Genomic DNA, 24,801 nt, shown 5'->3' with positions numbered 1-24,801 from the left:
TGACATATAATCTGATTTAGTAACATGTTTAGGGATAATTGGGCATATAAGACTTGGCATAGCACATAGTTAACCATCCGAACATAGTTTTACGCTAACGACGCCTTATAGTAGCTTATGTTACCATAATGTGTCGAAACGGGTCAAAAGCACTTAGGTAGACTTTCCAATCAGAATGTAAGGTCTATTAAATCATACCATACGAGTTTAATTACTCGTTTGATTTATAGAACCTCATTCTATCCTATCTCCCGATTTAGGTCCGGTTATTTACATAGTTACCTATATAGGGTGCCGTTTGATTCCCTGATCACTCTAGCTTTGCTTGGTTGTTGTTCAAGACTTCTAAGCACCCTCAGGTGAGTACATAGTCCCCTCTTTTACTGTTTTCAAACTGTTTTGGGGTGGAACACATGTGCCTACTTGATACTTTCATGTTTCTCATGTTTTTATATCATATACTTACTATGTTCAATAGTACACTATTAGTACACGATTTCATTATGTTTTGCTATGTATGTTCACTTAACATGCTAGCACATTGATTTCCATGTACTACATTTTGTCGCATATGCTCATCCAGCATATGGACACATTGTTTTACATTTTGAACCGTTGTAACCATTTGATTATGTGAACCGTTTGTAACCACTGATTGACATGAACCGTTTGAAATCTGTTTGAACCGTTGGGTTAGGGAAGTGATTAGGTAACGGGGCGGGTGTAATGTGTTAAAAGCATGGTGGATACGCCGCTGGTACTTCCTATATATAAGTGCTTTTAACACATTATATATTGTTGCGTTATCTAGATCACTTGGGCAATGGTTAACAAAACAAAGTTATATTACAAGGTATTTTTCCCACGATATATATACTTTTCGAGTTTTTATTCCAAAAACGATTTACAATCTGGATTTAATTAAACAAATGTTTTGAAGTTAAGAATCATGGCTACGGGATTTTATAAACTGTAACCAATTTGATTTGAGTTGGTTATTTATGTCGCAATACTATACTTTTCAAAACAAGGTTTTTAAATAAGTATTGCAATATGTAAAACGAGCCATGAATCTGAAACTCATACAAAACCTATGTACTCGCCGGCATTTTTATGCTGACGTACCTATTTTCACATGTGTTTCAGGTACAATAGTTGACGATGCTTGATGATGATATTGGTGTACTCTCACATAGGAATGGACAAGGCCTTAGCGACTTTAAAACTTGAAAGATAATAGTTGTATTTATCTAATTTGTATCAAAACATTTAGTTCAATAATGCAATAAAACAAAACTGTTTAATCCATGGTTGTGAAACAATGATTCTGTTACAACACTCCCCGATGTTTCCGCCACGTTTTGTTGTTTTACGTGGTCGGGGTGTGACACAAGCTGCCTATCACCCGCATCAGCCCAGCATAGGGGTGATCGACACTTGCGTCCGTAAAGAGCTTCAAATGGTGCTGCTCCAATGCTTGTGTGATAGCTGTTGTTGTACGAGAATTCGACCAATGGTAAGTGATTGTCCCAGCTACCACCCAGGTCCATTACACATGCTCTCAGCATATCCTCCAATGTTTGAATCGTCCTTTCACTCTGGCCATCCGTTTGTGGGTGAAACACTGTACTTAGGTTTAACTGAGAACCAAATGCTTCTTGGAAGGACTGCCAAATCCTTGATACGAAGCGTCCATCTCTATCAGAGATAATCGAGAGAGGCACTCCATGACGTGCAACAATCTCCCTCATGTATATTTCAACGAGTTTACTCGTGTTATCCTTCTCCTTGATCGGCAGGAAGTGCGCAGACTTTGTCAGACGGTCCACTATTACCCAAATTCTATCATGACCCTTGGGCGTGCTTGGCAATTTTGTGATGAAGTCCATGGAAATCTGTTCCCATTTCCATTTGGGTATTTCAGGTTGTTGCAGAAGACCTGAGGGTTTTTGGTATTCAACCTTTACCTTGGCGCAAGTTAAACATTTGCTAACATACACTGCGACATCGCCTTTCATCCTGGGCCACCAATAGAAATCCTTAAGATCTTGGTACATTTTATCCGCTCCTGGATGAATTGAGTACCGTGACTTGTGAGCCTCATCGGATATAACCTTTCTCAATCCTCCACACAGAGGAACCCAAATTCGTCTCATGAAACACAAGGTTCCTTCCTCGTTTGGTACCAACTGTTTCTCCATCCCTCGGAGGTACTCATTCTCGATATTGCCTTCTTTCAAGGCTTCTCTCTGCCTGGCACGAATGCGCAAAGAGAGGTCCGTCTGAACAATCTTATCTAAAGCCCTAACCCTTATGGGCTTAATTCTTTCCTTTCGACTGAGGGCGTCAGCGACTACATTCGCCTTCCCTGGATGATACTTGATTTCGCAGTCGTAGTCGTTCAATAACTCAACCCAGCGTCTCTGTCTCATATTGAGTTCCTTTTGATCAAAAATGTGCTGTAGACTCTTGTGATCAGTGAAGATTATACATCTTGTTCCATACAGATAGTGTCGCCAGATCTTCAATGCGAACACTACAGCGCCTAACTCCAAGTCATGCGTGGTATAGTTTTTCTCGTGAACCTTCAGTTGGCGTGAGGCATAGGCTATGACCTTCTGTCGCTGCATCAACACGCAGCCTAAACCCTGACGCGAGGCGTCACAATATACCACGAAGTCATCCGTGCCTTCGGGTAGAGCTAAAATCGGTGCGTCACAAAGCTTGTTCTTCAACAACTGAAACGCTTCTTCTTGTTTATCGCTCCAATCAAACTTCTTGTCTTTCTGAGTAAGTGCGGTGAGAGGTTGAGCGATTTTGGAAAAATCCTCAATGAATCTGCGATAATACCCAGCCAACCCTAAGAATTGTCGAATCTCGGTTGGCGTTTTTGGAGACTCCCAATTCTTGATTGCCTCGATCTTTGTGGGATCCACATGGATTCCATTTCCATTAACCACATGTCCAAGAAACTGAACTTCACGTAACCAAAACTCACATTTCGAGAACTTAGCGTACAACTTTTCCTTCTTAAGCAGCTCTAGAATAGCTCTCAAGTGTTGCTCGTGTTCTTCCTTCGTCTTCGAGTAGATCAAAATAGCATCAATGAATACGATTACGAACTTGTCGAGGTACGGCTTGCAGACTCAGTTCATCAAGTCCATGAAAACTGCTGGAGCATTTGTCAACCCAAACGACATCACCAGAAACTCGTAATGTCCATATCGAGTTCTAAAAGCAGTCTTGGGAATACTTTCCTCTTGTATTCTCAGCTGGTGGTAACCCGATCGTAGATCGATCTTCGAGTAGAAACTTGAACCTTGTAGTTGATCGAACAGGTCATCGATCCTTGGCAAAGGATATCTGTTCTTGACAGTCAACTTGTTAAGCTCGCGGTAGTCTATACACATACGAAAGCTACCATCCTCCTTCTTAACGAACAAAACTGGAGCTCCCCAAGGTGAGAAGCTTGGTCTGATGAATCCTTTATCCAAAAGCTCCTGGAGTTGCGTTGACAACTCCTGCATCTCCGAAGGTGCAAGTCGGTAAGGTGCCTTAGCCACAGGCACGGCGCCTGGAACTAAGTCAATGTGGAATTCGACTTGTCTTGGAGGCGGCAATCCTGGCAAGTCTTCTGGAAAGACTTCAGGATATTCCCTTACACACAGGAATGTCTTCGATCTTTGACTCAGCGGCCTCCTTATCAACGATATGTGCCAAGAAGGCAACACATCCTTTCTTCAAACACTTCTTGGCTTTCAAGCAGCTAATGATCCTCAATGGCGTATCGCGCTTTTCTCCATGAACTATAATCGTCTCTCCATTGGCCATTGGGATACGGATGGTCTTCTCGTGACAAACCACCTCGGCTTTGTTGCTAGACAGCCAATCCATCCCTATTACTACGTCGAAGCTTCCCAACACGATTGGCAGTAGGTCTAGCGTAAATTCGTGTCCTCCCAGTTCTATCATGCATCCCCTGATAACTTCACCCGTTTCAACTAGTTTCCCATTCGCCAATTCAATAGAGTACGGAATGTCTAACCTACTAGCAGCTAACCCAAGCATATTCTTAAAGTCTAACGATACGACTATAATCGGCACCAGTATCAAAAAGAACAGATGCATAGCGTTGATTTATAGGGAACGTACCAGTGACAACATTCGGATCTTGGCGCGCTTCCCTCGCACCAATGTTAAAAACTCGGCCTTGCGCTTGATTTAGCTTTGGGCATTCCCTTTTGAAGTGCCCAACGTCCCCGCAGTTGAAGCATCCTGGCCCTCGGCCATTCCCATTTCCATTCCCGCCTCGATTTCCGTTTGTTCCCCGGTTACCAACTTGATTCGGGGCATTTCCACGATTTCCGTTTCCCCTATTATTTCCTTGCGGCCTGTTTCCATTACCACGGTTGTTATTGTAACCCCTTTGGCCACCTTGGCCTGATCCAACCCAACACGTCTCCTTTGAATGGCCCGTCTTCCCGCAAGATTCACATTTCCTGAGTCGGCACGGGCCGGGATGATGGAACTGACATGTACCACACTTGGGCAGAGTGCCCATGTAACCCTTTCCTCTGTTTTCATCACCAGTCTTGGCCCTGGTCGGTGTGTTTGATTCGCTTCTCTTGCTACCGCTGCTGGTTCCTTGCTTGAAGTTGGAAAACTTCCGTCCCGACGACTCCACATGAGTCTCTTTCTTTTTCTGATCATCCTTTGAAAACTTGTTTAGCCTGATGGCTTCTTCAGCCAGCGAGATGCTCAAGTCGATGGCTTCAGTAATGGTTGCCGGTTTAGACGTTGTGACCATGCTCATAATCTGAGGTGCTAACCCCCAGATGAAACGTTCCACGCGCTTGAATTCGGGTGTGACCATGTACGGCACTACATGGGACATATCATGAAACCTTTGAACATACTCAGCGATTTTTGGACCTTCCATCCTTAGGTTCCAAAATTCGGTTTCCAATCTCTGGATCTCAGCTCTGGAACAATACTTCTTGCGCATCAGCTCTTTCAATTCAGCCCAAGTCATGGCGTACGCTGCAGCCTCTCCTAGTGTTTGAACTTGGAGATTCCACCATGAGAGGGCACCATCAGTAAAGAGCCCTTTGATGTACGTAACTTGCTGTCCCGGTGCGCATTTGCTCATTCTTATCGTTGTCTCCGTCTTTTCGGTCCAACGAGTAAAAGCTACGGCACCTCCAGTGCCATCGAAGTTTTGCGGCTTGCAATCTAAGAATTGCTTGAAAGTACACCCTGTACAAGCAATGTCATTTATAGGAATTATTAGCAGTCGCACAAAAATCGTCCAAATATAGTGTAATGTGTCTCCCATGATTGATCATTACCATTCGGAGGGTTGTTGTTGTTGTTCGAAATGTTTCCACTTGAGTCTCCTTGAGAAGCAGCATACTGCGCAATTGGTGCAACGATGATTCCTTGCAGTTCTGCCTGGTTAGTCGGCATGCGTGCGTCGCGTCGAGGAAGCATTTTCTAGAGGATGTTCCATATTGGTCAGGTTATAATAAGTATAATAATCATACGTATACATAGTAACATTCATCGTGCACATAACATCTCATGTCATAACCATCACAAATAATCAATAATGCATGGAATTAAAAGGCTTGTGATTTAAGTTTCATAAACAAATCACCAATACAGTTTCACAATTTTACCATATGCCAAAATATGCTAAGGGCTACATCACCCTTGTCTGAGTACAATAACAAATAAATCAAAAACCAAAATCGTGGTCTCGAAAAGGTCTTCATAATCATGGCTCTAGCGTTGTCTTCCCACTAAGAGTAGCCGGTCTGTAGAAGATCTGGAATCCCTGTTGCCCCGAGTATCCCTAAGCTGATGGTGGAGGAGGAGGTGGGAAACGGGAGAAAATCAATCGGCGCAACTGCACCAAGTCCTCCTCAAGTGCATAGGCAAAACACAACACGAAAGCAACCTGTCGATCGAGAGGGAGGAAATGAACGTCTGAATCCTGAGATGATGGAAAAGAAGTGTGAGATGCTGAAAACAGAGTCTGACAGGGGCAGGGAGGATGTGGAGCTCTCTCCAACCGCTGGACACATCGTCTCAAGGCGTCCTGCTGTAACTGCAGTGACGTGAGCGTGTCCTCTATAGAGTATCCGACATGGAATGGATGATAAGGGTCGGATACAGGCATGGCATGGGGTGCTGACCATAGGAATGGTTCATCCATCGGGGCTGAAACCAGAAGTGTAGTGTGTGGGGTAAATGCAAATTGTGAAGTGGTATGGGGAAACTGGGTCACGAAAGGTGCAGAAGATGACACGGGTGGAACAAAATCTGGATAAGGGACCTGTGGTAAGAACTGTCTATCCCCTAGCATGAATGGGGTGTGGCCGAAGGGCTGACTCGACGATCCCTCCCCAGGTTGGGGCAGAGGAATGTCCTGAAGGAAAGTGATAGGAAGGTCAGTACCATGGGTACCAGATGTGGACGGAGGAAACAAGGGAGCATCGAGTGGTACAGCGATGGGTGTGGGAGGGGGAGTGACTGGGACTACGTACGGAGGGTAGTCATCCTCCTCAATCCACCCATTGCTGGAGTTAGCGTATCTCGGGTCAATGTGGGTAGCAAACGGTGCCAGGTCATCAAAAATCGCCATGGGATCGGGTATGGGTGCTACATCTGGTATCTCAACGGCTGGTGGTGCAACAACGGGTGCCTCAATGACAGGAACAGGGTCAATGGCAAGAACGGGCTCGGAAATGACTGGAGCGGGCTGATAATCAGCAAGCATGGCAGGAATCGGATCATCTGGAAGAACAGGAGCCTCAGCAGGCTGCTCCAACTCCATCTCCTCATCAGCGTCCATGCGAGGAATGTAACCGAATCCCAACGGTGGGATATGAGAAGCTATCGACTCAAAGGAACCTGAAGCGGACGAATCTGACTGAACCTCCATATCAGGAAGCTCGACCATGGGAATAATAGGATCAACAACTGGGATATCAATAAGCTGAACACCGTCCTCCATCGGGGCCCCACCATCCTGGTCTCCCTCCGGGGGACCCTCGATGAGTAGGTCAATGTCACCACCGGGTATCGCGTCGAGAGGATGTTCCTCAAAGGGAACTGCAGCGAAGGGGAGAGGGGCAGGGATTGGGACAAGGGGTAGATCCTCTCCTGGTGGGCCATCAGCTAGGGGTACGTCGTCTCCGAAGATCGGTAGGGCGAACGGCTGGAAATCGTCTTCATCGGTGCTTGTGGTGTCTGAGGTGTAAACTCCTGAGTCTGTGGCCATCTCGTCATCAGAGGTAAAGGCCATCGGGTCACTCGCGTTGGATACTCCACTACCGGACGATGCCATGGTGTCTGTAACACAACCACAACATATGCACACAAATAAGGTAAGCATGTAAACCAATAACAATAAAATCATGTATACATCTTAGTCTTCCCAGGCTATCCCACCCAATCTCTAAGACTGAATTTTCCTAGTCTCTCAGACTAACTCCCTGGTCTCTAAGACCAACCTCCCAGTCTCTAAGACTCAAATTTTCCCCAGCCTCTAAGGCTAAACTTCCCCAATCTATAAGATTGAACCCCTCAGTCTCTAAGACTGAAATCTCCCTCAGCCTCTAAGACTGATACAAAAAATTTTAAAAATGTATTTGTGCCCCTTTTGTTTGTAAAAATGTTTGTGCCCTGGATCTGGACTTTTAGTGTATGCAAATGTAAAAACGTTTGAAAACATTTTCGTGAGAGCCCTAGTGATCATAGTCTAGACTCGAGAAGGAATCCTAGTTCGCTATGATCGAGGCTCTGATACCAAGCTGTCACACCCTTGCTTTTGCGAAAGCGTGGGTTTATTTGGTGTGACTTCTTAATACCATAGCAACAATCACAACATGCTATATGATAAAAATATATGATGTTCATCCATTAAAATGATTAAAAATGCATAACATATTGTCTAAAAACATCAACCACAAAATGCGTTACAAAACATTACTTGTTTAAAAACGAGTTTGTAAGACTCAACGGAAGACTAATTGACAAAACAAGGATAAGAGACATGCAACTCGTCCAGGAAGGAGTTACACTTCCCAAACCCTACAACTTTGGATGACATCCTTATTAAGTACGCAGCTTTGCCTAATCATGCAACACTTGCCAGATCCAACTTGATTCCCTGAAATACATGTAGTTTAAAAAGTCAACAAAAGTTGAGCGAGTTCATGTGTAAGTTTTGTGTATATAAACCGTTTTAATATGTCTGTAAATAAAATAGTCCCTGGTATGTAGCAATAAGGAAAAACTGATCACCATTGGGTTGCAAATCCAGTAGTATATGTGAATGATGCAGGAAGACTCAAACCTAGCAAATTTGTCTCCGGTATGAAGACATAGTCAACACTATGGGCCCCCGGCCTCATGGGTGTGGGCTCGCTACACCCAAATAGATCTATCACTCATGTCCCGTGGTCCTACGATGAGGATTAATGGCTTAAGTGTCATGCCCACCACTCACTTGATCGCGTAATAAAAACCCTCCTTAAGCTAACAATACCATGTATAAAATGTCTGAAATAAATTGTAAACATGTATTCCACCCCCGAAGTATAAAACCGAAAACAGTAAAGGAATAGGGGGTCATGAACTCACCGTAGTGCGTCTTGACTCGAATCTTAACTCTTTCCGCTACACGACAACCTACAACGTACTAATGTCTATTAGACGAACGGGCCGTGCCTTGGCTTAGAGTTTAGTGTTTTGATTTGCGTTACTTAGGTATTATTTTGTTAAAACAATAATAATTATTTTAACTTCACTATCGTTCTTAGAAAAATAGTTAGACAACTATTTCGTATCTATTTTTCTCGAATATTTTACTAAGTGTTCGGATTCTCGGAAAATTTTGGCAGAGTCTCCTTTGTAAATAGAGGTGTCCATGCTTAATTAGCATATCATTTTCTTTTACATATATCCAATAGTTCATTTTCAATAACCAAACCGACATATCGACATACAAAACGTTACTTACTTTATTTTCAGCTTTATTACTCGAAACCGGACTGTTTTCGAGGATTTTTCTAAAATAGTTATGCTTTTCCAAAAATTCTCAAATTTTTACAGAAGGTCCTATATGTTCCAAAATTTATTATGTAAAAATATTGGGGTCCAGTTTGTTAACTATATTTTATAGAAAATCATTTTCCCGACTGCAATCAGATTTGTTACTTTCTGATTGTAGTTTACGGAATAATTCACTAAAAATTAACCGTAAGTCCGATTGACGAAATTCCAGTTGGAGGGTCATCTTGACAACGGTGACCAACTACTGTAAAATTTCCATGAGTCAATTTTACTCCAGTTTCAAGTTATGACTCCAAATATGACACACTTTTTCTGCAGTAAAAATGCAGCTTGAGCTGCTGTCCAAAAACAGTCCCTTAAAAATAGTAAACGGTTTCGAAAAATTACGATTCTAGTGTCATTTGTTTAGTTATTCCAAAATGCACATTTTAGGCTTCATAAAATTAGTTTTTCGATTTAAAATGGTCCCGTTACAGCCTGTTGAAGTTGGCTGGAAATTCAACTCAGCAAGCTGTTTACATTGTAGAAGTGACTAAAAACGCATAAACCAAGACCCTAACCATGGTTTATTGATGAATAAATGTTCAAACCTCAATCATGCTTTAACCAACCCTAAACCATCCAGATTTCAACTTCATACAACCCTTTTATCTATGGTTTTTATGCAGAATTTTAAGTTCAACATTTTAGTGTTTCAGCTTTTGTATGCCATGAACATTTAAACAAAACATAACAAGAACAAGATGGAACAAGGGTGTGAAGGGACTTACTACTAGCACAAGGCTAGGGTAACAATCTTAGGACAAAGATGATGGTGAAATGTTAGTGACAAAGGCTTGAACCAAGCTCCCTTGAAAGCTCTTCAACTTGCACTTCTATGGAGGAACTTCAAACTTGAAATGAGAGCTTGTAGTGAAGAAAATGGAGGTGGTGAAGGATGGTGGTGGTGAATTCGGTTATGGGGGAGGGGGGAGAGCCGAAAATAAGGGGAGGGGGGAGGGGTTGAGTGAAGAGTTTGATGGTGATGATGATCTTCACCTTGGAAACATGCATCCTACAACTCCATAGCCATCATTGCTTAACTATGGTCCAATAGGAAATAAGATGGCAAAATCAAAAATCTAAACATAATATTTTTGTAATCATTGACAGATTTTCGATTGGGGGGGGGGGTAAAGTGAAAATTTTTGTTAACTAATAGGTATTAAATTAGAAGGTTAAGGGTATTTTCAAGTATAGTGGGTGTATGTCATGTTTACATGGTGTATGGGGATTTTTGTGACCATAATTAATTAAAAATGATAAAATAATATTTCTGACAATATTTTCGTGTCTCGGGTAATGTCTGGTTGTTCGGTTTCGTATCGTTCCGTTAAAGCGTTTAATTGTCCCGTATAGCGTCTTTTGTGCATCTTTTTGTAACGAAATTAATTCCAACACTTAGGAAAGTGTCCAGGACCATTTAGTCAATACTCTATATAATATGCGGAATTCTGTAATTAAATTGCGTTTTAGGCACTTTCCAGCACTCAAACTATCACCTAGTGACATAGTCTTATGGTCCTCATTTCCCTACACTCCATACTGGTGTAGTGTTTTATCCCTGGCCCATACTGGCCTAAAAATAGTATCTGTCTAAGTGCTGGCATTGTCAGCATGTGTCTGAGTTATCCGCTCACTGTGCTAACTGTGCGTTGTGCATAAGGTTTGTCACTAAGAGTCTGTATGAAATAAATGGAGTGACTGTATGTAAAGGATGCACATGTATGTATGTAACATAAATCAGTAAGCAGTTTAAAGTGTCAGATGTAATCAAGCACAGTCATTAAGCACATAATTAGGGTTAATTAATTTGTACAGTACCTGTAATTATGCGGGTTGTCACACAACACACTCTCATGGATTACCTACGGCTTACGGTCGGTAATCTTGGAGCCGCTATTAACCCTCCTAATGTCGACGCTAATAACTTTGAGCTTCGACCACACTTAATCCAGATGCTCCAAAATTCCGTCACTTTTCATGGCCTATCCGATGAAGATCCCCATTTACATATTACCAACTTTTTGGAAATATGTGACACCTTTCGGATCAACGGAGCCTCCAACGATGCTATTCGGCTTCGTATGTTCCCTTTTTCCCTTAAAGACCGAGCAAAAGGTTGGCTAAACACCCTCCTAAGTCGGTCCGTACACACTTGGGATGAACTTGCCCAAAAATTTCTTTACAAATATTTCCCTCCCGCTAAAACCCCCAAACTCATGACTGAGATTAACACCTACTCTCAAGAAGACGGGGAATCATTGTACGAGACATGGGAAAGATTTAAGGAACTATTAAGGAAATGCCCACAACACGGTCTTGAACGTTGGCAACAAGTGTCCACTTTCTACAATGGACTCTTACCACACACAAGGCAACTCCTTGATTCTGGCTCCGGGGGACTACTTGAGAATCGACGTCCCGAGAAAATATATAATCAAATTGAAGTACTTGCTCAAAACAGTTTTCAATGGCACACTCCTAGGGGCTCAAAATCCACAACCCTGGGCGCCCACAAAGTGGATGAAACCACTTCTTTGCAAGCCCAAATCAAAGCTTTAACTACTAAAATAAAGAAACTTGAATTAAACAAAATGGCTTCGGTTATGGCTTGCGAAGGATGCGGCAGCCCCCATGAAAACTGGAGTTGTATGAAAGATTTATAAAATCAAATGGAAGTGGTAAATAACCAGCCACGACCATCGGGAGCTCCAAGTAACTCTTTCACTCCTGAGTGGCGTAATCATCCCATCTTTAGTTGGAGGGAACCAGGAGTAATAACCAACAAAATCAAAATCAAAATCAACGATCTAACTTTCAACAACAACCCTGAAATGAGCAACAAGGTTTCCAACCACAACAACAAAGAGGAAGAGAAAGGTTTGAAGATCTCATCACTCGCCTTTTCTCTGAATCCGATAAAAGGTACTCGGAAAGGTTCATACGAAGCGGAAATTAGAAATCAACGGGCTAGTGTTCAAAATATAGAAAAACAAGTAAGCCAACTTGCCAAAAATTTCGCCGAGAGACCACAAGGAACCTTACCTAGTAACACCGAAACAAACCTAAAAGCCCAAGCAAACATAATCACCCTAGGAAATCGGAAGGTAGGACCTGAAATTGAACCAACCCCACAACAACCCGATCCAATCCCCATTGAAACACCCATTACCAATAACCAATAAAATACTCAACCCCAAAATACCGATATAACCAAACCACCTCCGGTCCCTTACCCCGGCCGTTTACTTCACATCAATCTCCCTTTTGTTGAAGTCCTCACTCAAATGCCAAAATACTAAGTTCATGAGAGACTTCTTCACTCACAAAAGGAAGATTGAATCCATTCAGCAAGTCACCATAAGTGAAGAATGCTCGGCGACACTCCTCAACAAGCTCCCCCAAAAGAAGATTGATCCCGGAAGCTTCACCATTCCTTGCTCCATTGGTAGATCACCAATAAGCAATGCACTAACAGACTTGGGGGCTAGCATTAATCTAATGTCGGCCTCTATGTTCAACAAACTTGAGTTAGGTATGCCACATCCTACAAGGATGAGCATTCAACTTGCAGACAGGTTGGTGAAATACTGTAATAAGCGATTTCCTATTTTATTTTATTATATGGGGGGGGGGCGGGGAATAGAGCACGGTCCTCCCAACAGCCGGAGTGATCGCACCCCGGGAGCCGCTACCCGACCAAACTAGCTTCGCGGTGAATTCCTCTTGCCGAGTTCTTACCCTGGGCGACGTATGCCACTCCCAAGACTCGAACCCGGTACCTCTAGGAAGAGGTGGGTGTCGGTGGCCAACTGGGCTACCCCAGTTGGTTAATAATATAGTATAATTGTAATAATTGATTTCTTAAAATAATATTTATTAAATATAATATAAACTTATCATTATAAATCTGATTAAATAATGACAATATAATAAATTAGTTATCAAATTAGAAACTTTTAACTTTAGAAGCATGACTAAAAATTTAATTTACGAAAAAAGGAATAACTAAGTTAATAATAAAAGAATAACCTAAAGTTATGTTAACGATAACATTAACAAAAATTGAATAAGGACTAATTACAATAATACAACACTTAAGTTTGATTAAATAAGAATAAAAGTAATAACATAGTTTTGTAAAAAGCAAAAGTGAAATAGTAAAATTGGTTTGTAACTCTTACGAATAAGATAGAGTAAAACTCAATAAGGAGGAGGTGGATCTTTGGAGAAGTGTCTATGCTTTTAACCTACCAGCTGTCCCTCCCTATGTTTAACTTCATGGCAAAGGACAAAGGTAACTTAGCCAGAAAGCTTTACGACCTTACTTACCTCATATATATACACCTGTATGTCCCACATCTATTTAGACTAACATCAACTAAGAAGCGATGAAACATATACATATGTTCACTATCACCGCTCCCACCCTGTAGCCAGCTTCCAAAAATCTTGGAAACACGACGTCACCAAGAAACCGATATTGTTACGGCGACCTTTTTGTTATCTCGATTACATCTCATCTCCAACATAAGGTAAAACATAACCCCGTATACTTTCATTTAGGTTTTTATATATACATGTACTAAACCTAATCCATAAATTAAATTGTAAAGCAAAAATGGCGTCTGCGTTCTTTCAATGTTTCAAACAAAGAAGATGATATAATACATTATTATATTACATTTGTTAAGATGGGTCAGTTCACTTTAGTATAACTTGATGGCTTTATTTTGATACTTAAAAGTTATTTTATATGTCTATGTATAATATTATATTCATATTCATATTACAAATTGGTGATCATACTTTAGTCTTTTATATACCTACTTAATTATTAAAATATATCAGTTTTAAATTTTACTTACTAGTCTTTAGAATTTTGTTTTATAAGTATGTAAAACCCATTTAATATATCTTATTCAAAAGACAAAAAAAATTGTTAGTTTTGTTATTAAATTATACTAGTATTTCTGACTAGACATTTTTACAACATCTTATAGATCAATAACCAAGTACAAAATCAAGCAAATGAATATTACGTATGATTTGTATATACACAAATTTAGTTTCATCTAAACATGTAACTTACCTACATATGTGTGTCTATATAAATTTATTTGATCATTGTATGGATGAAGTTAACATTTTCAAATAACTAAAGGTTTAAAATTAATAATTCTACTTTACGTATAAGTTTTGTAAATTCAATGAGACAATTTAAACCAACAGACACTAAGAACTCTAGCATTTTTAACGGGATATACGTATATGTAGATTATTACAAATATTGTAGATTATTATGTTACCCAAATCATTCCCTTTTTCTGTGAGGATAACCAGAGACCCATCATTGTGGCATAAAATGATGTGGCACCATCCATGACGGTGAGTTGAGTTCACGACGTCTCTTTTGTTTTAGTCTACGGACTTCTGTTTAGAGCAGTGTTGTAAAAGTCGGCCTACTCGGCCTTGTACTCGGACTACTCGGCCTTGTACTCCGACTAGTCAGCCTTGTATTCAGAATACTTCGGACTTGTACTCGGCCTACTTAGCCTTGTACTCGGACTACTCGGCCTACTTGGCCATCTACTCGGCATTATACTTGGTGAGATTTGAACTTCAAACATGTTTCATTTTGAATTATACTCATTTCAACATGAATTATGCTTCTTTTAACACACACACACACACACATATATATATATATATATTATACACCAATTAATTTTCTTTGTATTTATCATGTTCGCGTACTCCCCGAGTACTCTGATTACTCCCAACTCCCCAGTCGGCCGACTACGGACCGCCTAGCGACTTTTGCAACACTGGTTTAGAGGCGTATGGATCAATCCTAGGAAAAAGTAAATGAAGTCTGATATTTGGTGAATGGTCGGTGTGATGTTCCCACACTCCTTCCATGTCTAGATACATAGGCTAGCTACCCTGTATCAACCTCTGTAATAAAATGAACCTTCTAGACTTCGGGTAAATCTGTCTATCGTATTCTGATAATATTTGTTATATTTATTTAATATATTTTGAATTACGAAAACTTAGCGTTTTTGCCAAAACAAAGGATTTTTGAAGAACTTAGCCTTTTTCTCAAATAAAATAAGCCTTTTTGTTTCCCTCTATCCGTGCACCGGGCAAAACTTTCAAATTTTGCTCAGACGTACGTTTTTGTTTTTTCTTCTTTACGTTAGGTTATCAAGACAATCTGGGACGGGATACAGAAGAGTGCTCGAGTATATGAAAAATACATCGTAGAAATAAATCTATTAAATTAGACATCCTATTTCCATTAAGTTGTTATGCCTTGTAACACTTTCAAGTATATATGGAATTATGTTTTTGATCTGACTCTGTAATAGTGATACGTCGATCCATTCCGGGTTGGGGTGTTACAAATACCATCAACGTGTCATAGAAAATCTATCGGAGAATTTGTTTTTCCGGCCGACTTTGTTATCTTAGACATCGAAGAGGACACTGAAATCCTGCTCATATTAGGAAGGCCTTTCCTTGCCACCGCAAAGGCTATGGTGGATATGAGCGACGGGAAACTAACATTCAGGGTTGTTAAAAAGGAGATCAAGTTTGAGGTGGGACAACGAGCGGAGGATGATCCAGTCAAATACCTCAAAGCGATTGACTCAAGCCTAGACGACGCTCTTCAACGATACAACTCAGGATGCGAGTCATCCCGCTTGGGTAACATTTGACCGACTTTGGGTCTAGCCAAGGACCCTTATAAACATGGCGCACCATGGAGGCATTCCATGGACTATCCATTAGTTAAGTAGTTTTCTAAGTTTAATTGTCTCTTTTAAGTTTTATCTTTGTAGGAATAAAGCACGCTCAAAAGAGGATGATGGACGATGAAAAATGGATCCCATGCATATAAACCAGAACCACCCGCTTTAAAAACTGCAAATCAGTGTCCGCAGCACGGGGCCGTGCCACCAGGCACGCCCCCGTGCTCAACTGTCTGATGTCCAAAAAGTTTCTGCCGAGAAGGTGGCACGGGCTGTGCTCACCCAGCATGCCCCCATGTCCACTATACTGTAAGTCTTCTATTCAACATTGTTACCGGCACTTTGGCCACGGGGCCGTGTCCCCATAGCACGCCCCCGTGCTACAAGTGCCAGTAACAAAAAAAATGTTATTTTTACCCACTTTTTACACATTTAATAAAAAACTCCTATTTGGTACACATTAAGGACAATGTGTAATTTAAGTGTGGGGGGATGGGGAGGGGGGATGATAAAACCTTGAATCGTTTGTCCTAAAAACAAGCCTTACACAAAACTCGCCTTGGAAGCTAATCACCCCAAACTTTTTCAATTTTTTTTTATTTTCTTTTACTTATCTTGGTTTAGTTGGGTAAAATAAGTTCTAACAATTATATTTTTACTAATTTACACCTGATAGAGTCATGATAAAAAGAACCGATTAAGAAAATTATAAAAACGGGCATACCAAATCTTTATAAAATTTGATTATATATACATTTTTACACTATAACCCCTTTTTCACAAAAGTGAGTTTTGAGCCTTTACCGAGCATATAAATACACATCTTTATTAATTGCTCAATTTTCGTTTCTTGTGTGAATAGTCCGTTTGGTTCTTACAAATCTAGAACTTACCAAAGTAATACGTTCCAAGTCCTTACCGACGAAAATCCAAGTAAATGATGGAGGCATTAGGATCAAACTCATTTGTCACTTCAAACCCTTATTTTCCTTTCTTTAACCAAAACCATCCCCCTAGATAAACCCCTTTGAGCCTTAACCCTTTCATTTCTAAACCCGCAACACCCACATCCACAATCTTTTTTATTCACACCCTTTTATTTTTGTAAAGAGATTGGTTATAAAAATTACAAGTATGGCTCAGTTTCTAACTTTGGAAAAAAAACCAAAGTATTTTTTTTGGTTTTTTTTTTTGCTAAGCCACAAAGCAATGGAAAAATTGATACTTTTTACGCCTTTCGCCATTTTTACCAAACACACCTACCCAAACCACAACCTACCCTTTAAAGCCCTCTTGATATTTACAAGGGTTAAACGCCAAAATGTAAGAGGTTTGATTGTGTTTCAAGCCTATAGTAGGAGTAAGTTCCAAACCGGGCACAAACATTTTCACTTAAACAACTTTGGCCGAGTGTTGAGTGACCACTTGTGAGGTGTGTAAATTTGTATATAACTAAATGAAATTTTATAAAGGCATGTTATGCCCAAAACAAATAATCTTTCTTAATTTGTCTTTTAAATAAATCATGACGAATAAGATTGTAAATAAAATAAAAACAAAATAAATTTAGAACTTGGATTCCTGACACTCTAAAAATAAGCCCAAAACCTTCTCTTCTACCTATTCCGTTTGGGTTTGTAAGCCACATTATAGAGTTTTGCTTGAGGTCAAGCAAAGATTCAAGTGTGGGGGTATTTGATTTGCATAAAATACAACATATAAATTATATCAAATACGGCGTAAAATCAACTCCTTTTGAGTACTAATGTTGGAAAAAACATGTTTCTTTGTTCCTTTTTAATTTACAGGGTCAGAAGAGCTTAAACGCACAAAAGGAGAAAAATAACATAAAAAACCAACGTAATTACAAAGAAGGAGGATTGACACGACTCGCCAAGCCCCCATCCACATCCAAACCAACAAAATAACAAGATCAGAAGCTCTGGCACGGGGCCGTGCCCACCAGGCATGGGTCGTGCCCAGTCAAGATTCTCTGCAAAAGAAAAGAAAACAACAAAAGACAAACTAGATAGGCCAACACGGGGTCGTGCTAAGGCAACACGGGGCGTGGTCAACCCTTAGATTCAAAAACATTTGAAAAACAAAAATTCAAAAATATTTTGTTGCATTTATGGGAAATGAAATAAATTTTCACTATGTGGATTAAGTCTGACTCATGTAAGACCAATATTTAAATGGTCAGACTCTAGAGCGATATGTTGGTAGGCTTTATCCTGATGGCTGGATTCTTTGACTGGTTCTGTGCAGAACACTAAACCTTGGTCTTACGAATGTGGTGGTTTGGATAATTTGTTGGTGATTGAGCGTTTCGTTCGCCACATATTTATAGATGATTTTGGTGAGGTTTCGTTTGTTTTTTATATATATTTTATTGTTTTTTGTAGTTTTTGATGGATAAGCGGTGACGATTCTCGCTGTGTTGTCATGTCTTTTGTTTCTGTTTTTTGGATTAACATGATTTCATATTTGATGGTGGTGTGTGATAGGTACGCTCTGCATAGATAAATAATACTTTGAATAATACTTGAATGTGGGTTTGAGGATTTGATGATTTGTGACAGTTCACGATGGTGGTGGTAGGTGTGGTGGTGGAGTGGTGGTGAAGGTGCGGTGGTGGAGTGGTGATGGTGAGGTGTAGGTAATTATTTTTATATATATTATATATAAAAAGTTTATGCATTAAATACTTGTTCCTTGTACTCATATGCATATAAGACTTGTACTTTGTGTGTAAATGACCAAATTACCTTTATAGTTAACAAACTTGGTGGATGGTGTTAGAAATTTGGACTCAAATGGTTAAGAAAATTGGTTATAGGGACTCAGGGCGTAAAACATTTTGATTTTGGACTCACGTGGTTAAAACCTGTAAAACACAGGGACTCAAAAAGAAATTTACCCTAATATAAAATTGAGTGAATTTCAAGTTTTGTCCCTTATCTTTATAGTGAAGTTTAGTCGGTGTACTTTATCTTTCAAATTGACGAGTCTTGTACTTAATGTTTTAAAATCTTGCACGTTATGTCCTTTAGCCCTAACATAGTTAGATTTTTCTGTAGGGTATTATTGTCATTTCACTTTTCAAGGACTAGTTGTGTAAATAAATTAAATACCTAACCATTAAAAAAATAAAAAATTAGATATATCTCTCACCTCTCTCTCTCCCATTTACCACTAACATCCACCATCTACCATCACCACCACCATCCACCTCACATAACCTGCTGCTATAACCACTACCCACCACACAACACCTATCTCTCATCACACCAAAACCCAAAACCCAAAACCAACACCACGGGATGAAAGATCGGTTGGCCGGGAAATCGTTTGGCGGTAGGTCTGTTTTTTCATTCGAAACCAATGTTCTCTCCATTTTAACTTTGTCGAATTCCTGCAAAAGAAAACTCACAATTTTAATATATCTAATTCAAAAACATCAGATGGTTGAATATCAAACTCTTAAACTTAATCATCACCAAAAATCAAACAACAATAATCATCTCTACATCCAGTATCATCATCAAATGTATCAACTGTGACAACCCTCATAATTATAGGTATCCGTACAATTAATTAATATTAAATTTGTGCTTAACGACTGTGCTTAATTACAACTGTTGATATAAACTGCTTTATGATTTCTGCATCATACATACATGTGCATCACACTTCATGCTGTCACACCATTTATTACACACAAAGTTTAGTGACAAACTTGATGCACGAAGCACAGTTAGCACAATGAGCGGATAACCCAGAAATATACTGACAGTGCTAGTACATAGACAGACAATGTTTTGAGGCCAGTATGAGCCAGAGACAGGGTACTACACTAGTATGGAGTGTAGGGAAGTAAGAACCATAAAACTGCGTCACTAGGAGATGGTTTCAGTGCCGAAAAGTGCCTAAAACTCACTAAAAATTGCAGAATTCTGCATTTATTAACAAAAATTCAGCATTGTAACATGCTAGTAAGGTGCAAAAATATGGCAAAATGGTCTTGTATGCTTTCCTAAGTATGGGGGTTTCAAAGGGTCACAAAAAGTTACAAAAAGAACACTATACGATATAACTTAACACTTTAACGGAACGGTATCTAACCGAACAACCGGACATTACCCGGAACACCAAAATATTGCTAGAAACATTGTTTAATTATTTTTGTGCTAGTCATGATCCCCGAACACCCTAACTCCCACTAAAATATCTAGTAAACTAACTAAACTAACTATATGGTTGGTTTTGGTTTATAATCTAACTAGTAGTTACATGTTACACATAGACCCCCTCCCCCTAGCCTAATCGGCCATCACCACCACCATACCTCTTAGATTTTATCTAATATTTTATTTAGATCTTTGCTTGAGTTCTTGAACATAATATTGTGTGAAGAGATTATAAGTATGGTGCTCTAAGATCTCCATCATATCATTCATATCTTCACTCAACATTACCTCGGTTGGATCGTCGTGTGACCCTAAACAGTCATTCTGAGTAGTTCATCATCAGATACAAAGGCGGAATCAATATAATTGATGTCAAACAACTTGTTCCTTTCCAATTATCTTCTTATATTGATTTCCTGAGCTTTTTACAAATCAAATGACAAACGGACAGCACCGCGGCTCAGATACGATGACTTAATTCCGTATGAAATGAATATGGACAACATGTATTTATAGGGTTGATAATTCCGCACGAAATCATCCCAAGCGAAATTAAGAGTTCAAGCGAGATTAAGTAATTCCATGCGGAATTACTAATTCCGTGTGAAACATCTAATTCCGTGCAAGATTCTATAATTCCGTGCGAAATTACACAAGTGTAATTTCGTGCGGAATTACCCTAAAATACTTTTTCTCGATTTCCGTGCCCTGATCTATCTAGTACAATACAAGACTCAACAAAGACGAAGTTAACAGACATCAGTGCACCAACAGACTCCCCCTTGGATGTTGACGAAGTCTTTAGCATCCTGTCTTCAGTCTTTAGTCTTGATCTTTCGTTCTCTGCCATAATTGTATTTGACATTGTAAAAGCATCCTTCAATATTCTATCTTCAAACTTTAATCTTCAATCTCCCCTTTGAATGTTGATCCAGAATTTTGACTCCCCCTTTCGCAGACTCCCCCTCTCGATAAGCTGGGATTTCAATTCTGGTTCAAACTTTAACAATTTCTTTGCCATGGGGATCTTGATTCCTATTTCATGTTTCTCAAACATATAACATTACAATCTATTCAAACTTAGACTTCTATTTAACTGCTCATCAGTTTTATAAATCCACTTAAGTATTCAGGTCTAAGTTAATGACCCTGATTACTCAATTTATCTACCAAGTCCAACTTAATGACCTTGGTTGATCTGTGACAAAAATAAACTGATTTTTGTTCAACGTTCTCAAATATTTTCTGAAAATTACAAGTTTCAAGTTAATGAACTTGTTTTGACTTTTCATTTTCTCAATTAACATATTAAGCCCCAACTCATCATCCAGCTTAGAATCTTTCTGCATCTGCTTCAATCTTCTGAATCTGAAGATCAACTCCCCACTTTGGATTGTCGGAAAATAAAGCAGAAATGAAAAATCTTTTTGGATTTTAATAAAGTTTCTAAACTAGAAAATGAATTACAGGAATTAAATGCAGAATGTAAACTATTTACAAACATATTTTTGATGAGCGTGTTAGGGAATCATATCAGCTAATGACAAGTTACCAGCACCGTTAAGCTTGATTAACATACTAAGTCTTAAACAATTCACTTAGATTGTCGATATGCTTGTAACACCCCAAATTTTGTATGACATGTCATAATGTTTAATCGAAATACTTTAGCGATAAGAAATGGTAGACATGAAATTTTACCATTAATAAGATTTGTAGCATTTTAACAAAATCTAAAATCTTATAATTAGGCATGAAAGATTATTAAGTTAGTAAGTAATAAAGAGAAAAATGTCATGTTATAATAGTTAAGGGGTTAAAATGAAAAGTGTGTAATTAAAACAAAAAAAAAAATATGTCAAGTATGTATGTGTGTGGTCGATCGTGAGAAGGCCAGGAGAAAGTTCTCCATCTCAAAACCCTAAGATACTAAATTCCATCAAATTGAAAAGGGAGTCAAGGATTTTTCAAATGCATGAGCCAATAACTTCAACTATCAAAGTGTTCTTGACATCTAGTAAGTGTAATTTCATGATTTGTTCACATTTGATGAAGTGGGTTATGTATGATATATGATGTTTGTATGAAATCGAACCTAGATGTTGAATGATAGGAACAAATATGAGTTATATGATGTGCTATTTAGATTTTACTAGTAGTTGGGGCAAAACCCACTTGGGATTATGTATGGTAGTAAAAATTTAGTGAAAGTTGTAATGTTGATGTTAAACTCAGGTTATAGAAGTGTTTTGATGAGTGATTTGATTTGAATCAGATGTAGTATGGTTACGATTGTTGATCTATTTGATGAAGTTAGGATGAATGTGTTATAAATACTTGTACATCATGCTTATTAGAATGTACGCACGCCATGTGTTCGATGAAATGTCTAAATTAATGAAAGTGTGTTTTTGTATGAAAGTTTGTTAAGTTGATGAAATATGATTATGGTCGGAGTGCGTATGATTTATAAACATCATAATAGTATGACAAAGAAAATGAGAATAATGAAATTTATCGAAAGCTAAGTATATGAAGTTGTGATGTATAGGAACAAAGAAGGAAGAAGGCGCAAGTCACTCGAAATCACAAGCATCTCAAGATCGCTGTAAGTTCATATGAACTTAATTCTTCTATTATGTAGTCTACGGATGTTATATTAGCTACTTAAACCTTAGTGTTAAGGTGTATGTTTGTATGTTTGCTTATAGAAGAGGTTGTGGTATGTTTTATATTGGAAAAATGGATAAGTAATCAAAGAACATGGGGTGTTTAATGACTACCCAAATGGGTCGTAAATTGTTGGGAAGGTGGAATGGAAAAGACTAGAAAATTACTTGTGGATAATGGGTCAAAATGGTGAAAGCATGTTTAATGAAAGGAATGTATTAAACCATTGCGGATGGTTTGAGTAGAATATATGTTAAGTGTTTCTTAAAGAAATGTTGAAGAGCATAAAGAAATTTATGCTAGAAGGATAAGAGAATGAAATGTAGTATGGTCGTTGACAAGAAGTAATGAATTTATTAATGGGTCAGATAATGGTAGTTGGGTAAAGGATTTGTTATTACATATACATGTAGAACTAACAAATGTCTTGTTGTTATGAATGATAGGTAAATCCCAGGCTTGATAGTGGCGCTTTCGGACCGAACACACAATGTCGACCTTTTTGCATGCTTCCGGTTCAAGTTGTCAATTATGAATGGGTCAAAGTTTTCATTTTGTAATATGATGTCAAACTTGGGTTTAGTATGTTAGTAAGTAGTTTGGATTTCTAAACTTTTTGTTGTAGTATGTACAAAATAGTTATGGTGAACCTTTTATGGTCACGACTTTGTTATTTTGAAAGTGTCGTAGTACTTAACTAAAATGATGTTGTTAAAACAGGGGGAAAGGTCCTTAATACAAACAGGTCATGTCAAAATTTTTGTAAAATTTCATGAACTTCTATGTTCATAGTCGAATGAGAAAAGTTGGGCGTTTCAAGTTGGTATCTGTAACAACTCTCACTAACATCAATACGTATTATGCTAATTGTCTAGTAAGGAAACCCTAATTGACAAACCCAAGTAATTCTGCATAAACCCTAAAATTTTCATAACAATCGGAATTAGGATCAGGGCCCCTAAAACTCAAGAGGGTTAAACCCTAATTGATAATTATCCTCCAAATACGTTGTCTAAATTGAGAATTCTTAAACTGTCGACTCACCAGGCCTATACCAGTGACTAACCTACCCTACCCTAAATTGACACCCCAGGCGATACGCGGCACGTACCACGAATTCTTCCGCGACTAGCGGGAGGCGCCAATTTCGGTATAAATAGAGGGCCTTGGGACTTGAATTCTGACACTGAAACGACGTAAAAATTCCAAACGTACGCTGAGTTATCGTAGGATCAGTCCAACAACACACACGATTCACGAATCGCTGCCGCAATCAGGGTAATAACTCAATCGCTATTACGATTCAACGTCCGGTCGATTGTAACTATCCAACGATTGTTTGAGTGCTGCTCAAATTGAGTTTATACTTTGTTATTTGTCGTGATTTCGACTTGAATATTTGAGTATCGTCTGAATCCGGACTATGCTCTGTTATTCGTTGTGAATCCGTTGAATATTTAAGTATTGCACTTTGTTAATCGTTGTGAGGGTTTAATCTCGTGAATTGTCGTAACTGCTGTATTAGTTACTAACCCGTTTGCATGTATTGTGAATTAAATTAGGTTAATCAAGGCTAATCAGCAAAGGTCTGCTTTGAGTTCTGGAATAAGGAATATAGAGGCCTGGTATGTTTGATCTGTTTGATCAAGAGTAGTATAGGCAGGCTTATACTCTGCTCGTTAAATCTTCAATGTGAGTCATTCTCTTTTTATAAACTGTTTTACAATACTCCAAATTATTTTCCAAAGTTATAATTACAGGGATTAAGTCTTTGTAGTCTTCAATTACAGCCGGTATATGGGGTATTGTGCACATTACTATTGTTTTTATCAGTTTAGGTGGGCGTACCTAAATCATGATACACTTTTAGGTGAACGGACCTAAATAGTGATTTACGTCACTTGTGGGTGAACGGACCCAACAGTGATATGACCACAGTCACCGAAACGAGTCGAGTGACAAAAATACTGTGGGTAGTTGGTTGACATATAGAAACACTGTAATCGCTCTTAATACTGTAAATTATAACTAAATATCGGTTACATAAAAAGAATGATTCA

At 39.0% G+C, this 24,801-nt stretch overlaps 1 long non-coding RNA gene and 1 other non-coding gene across 2 annotated transcripts; one reads left to right on the top strand and one right to left on the bottom strand.

The window, feature by feature from the left end:
* Nucleotides 1–11,336: 11,336 nt before the first annotated feature.
* LOC118486967 lies at nt 11,337–11,443 on the bottom strand. Its single transcript, XR_004880134.1, has one exon. It is a non-coding gene; the product is annotated as a small nucleolar RNA R71 (small nucleolar RNA).
* Nucleotides 11,444–21,901: 10,458 nt separating this feature from the next.
* On the top strand, nt 21,902–23,444 carry LOC110910219. Its single transcript, XR_002575944.2, has 3 exons — nt 21,902–22,088; nt 22,623–22,679; nt 23,188–23,444. It is a non-coding gene; the product is annotated as an uncharacterized LOC110910219 (long non-coding RNA).
* Nucleotides 23,445–24,801: the final 1,357 nt, after the last annotated feature.

This window comes from Helianthus annuus, chromosome 14, assembly GCF_002127325.2.
Source record: "Helianthus annuus cultivar XRQ/B chromosome 14, HanXRQr2.0-SUNRISE, whole genome shotgun sequence".
In the NCBI taxonomy this organism is placed as follows: Eukaryota; Viridiplantae; Streptophyta; class Magnoliopsida; order Asterales; family Asteraceae; genus Helianthus; species Helianthus annuus.
Note: the sequence above shows the minus strand (reverse complement) of the source record. Positions and strands in the feature narration are given on the sequence as shown.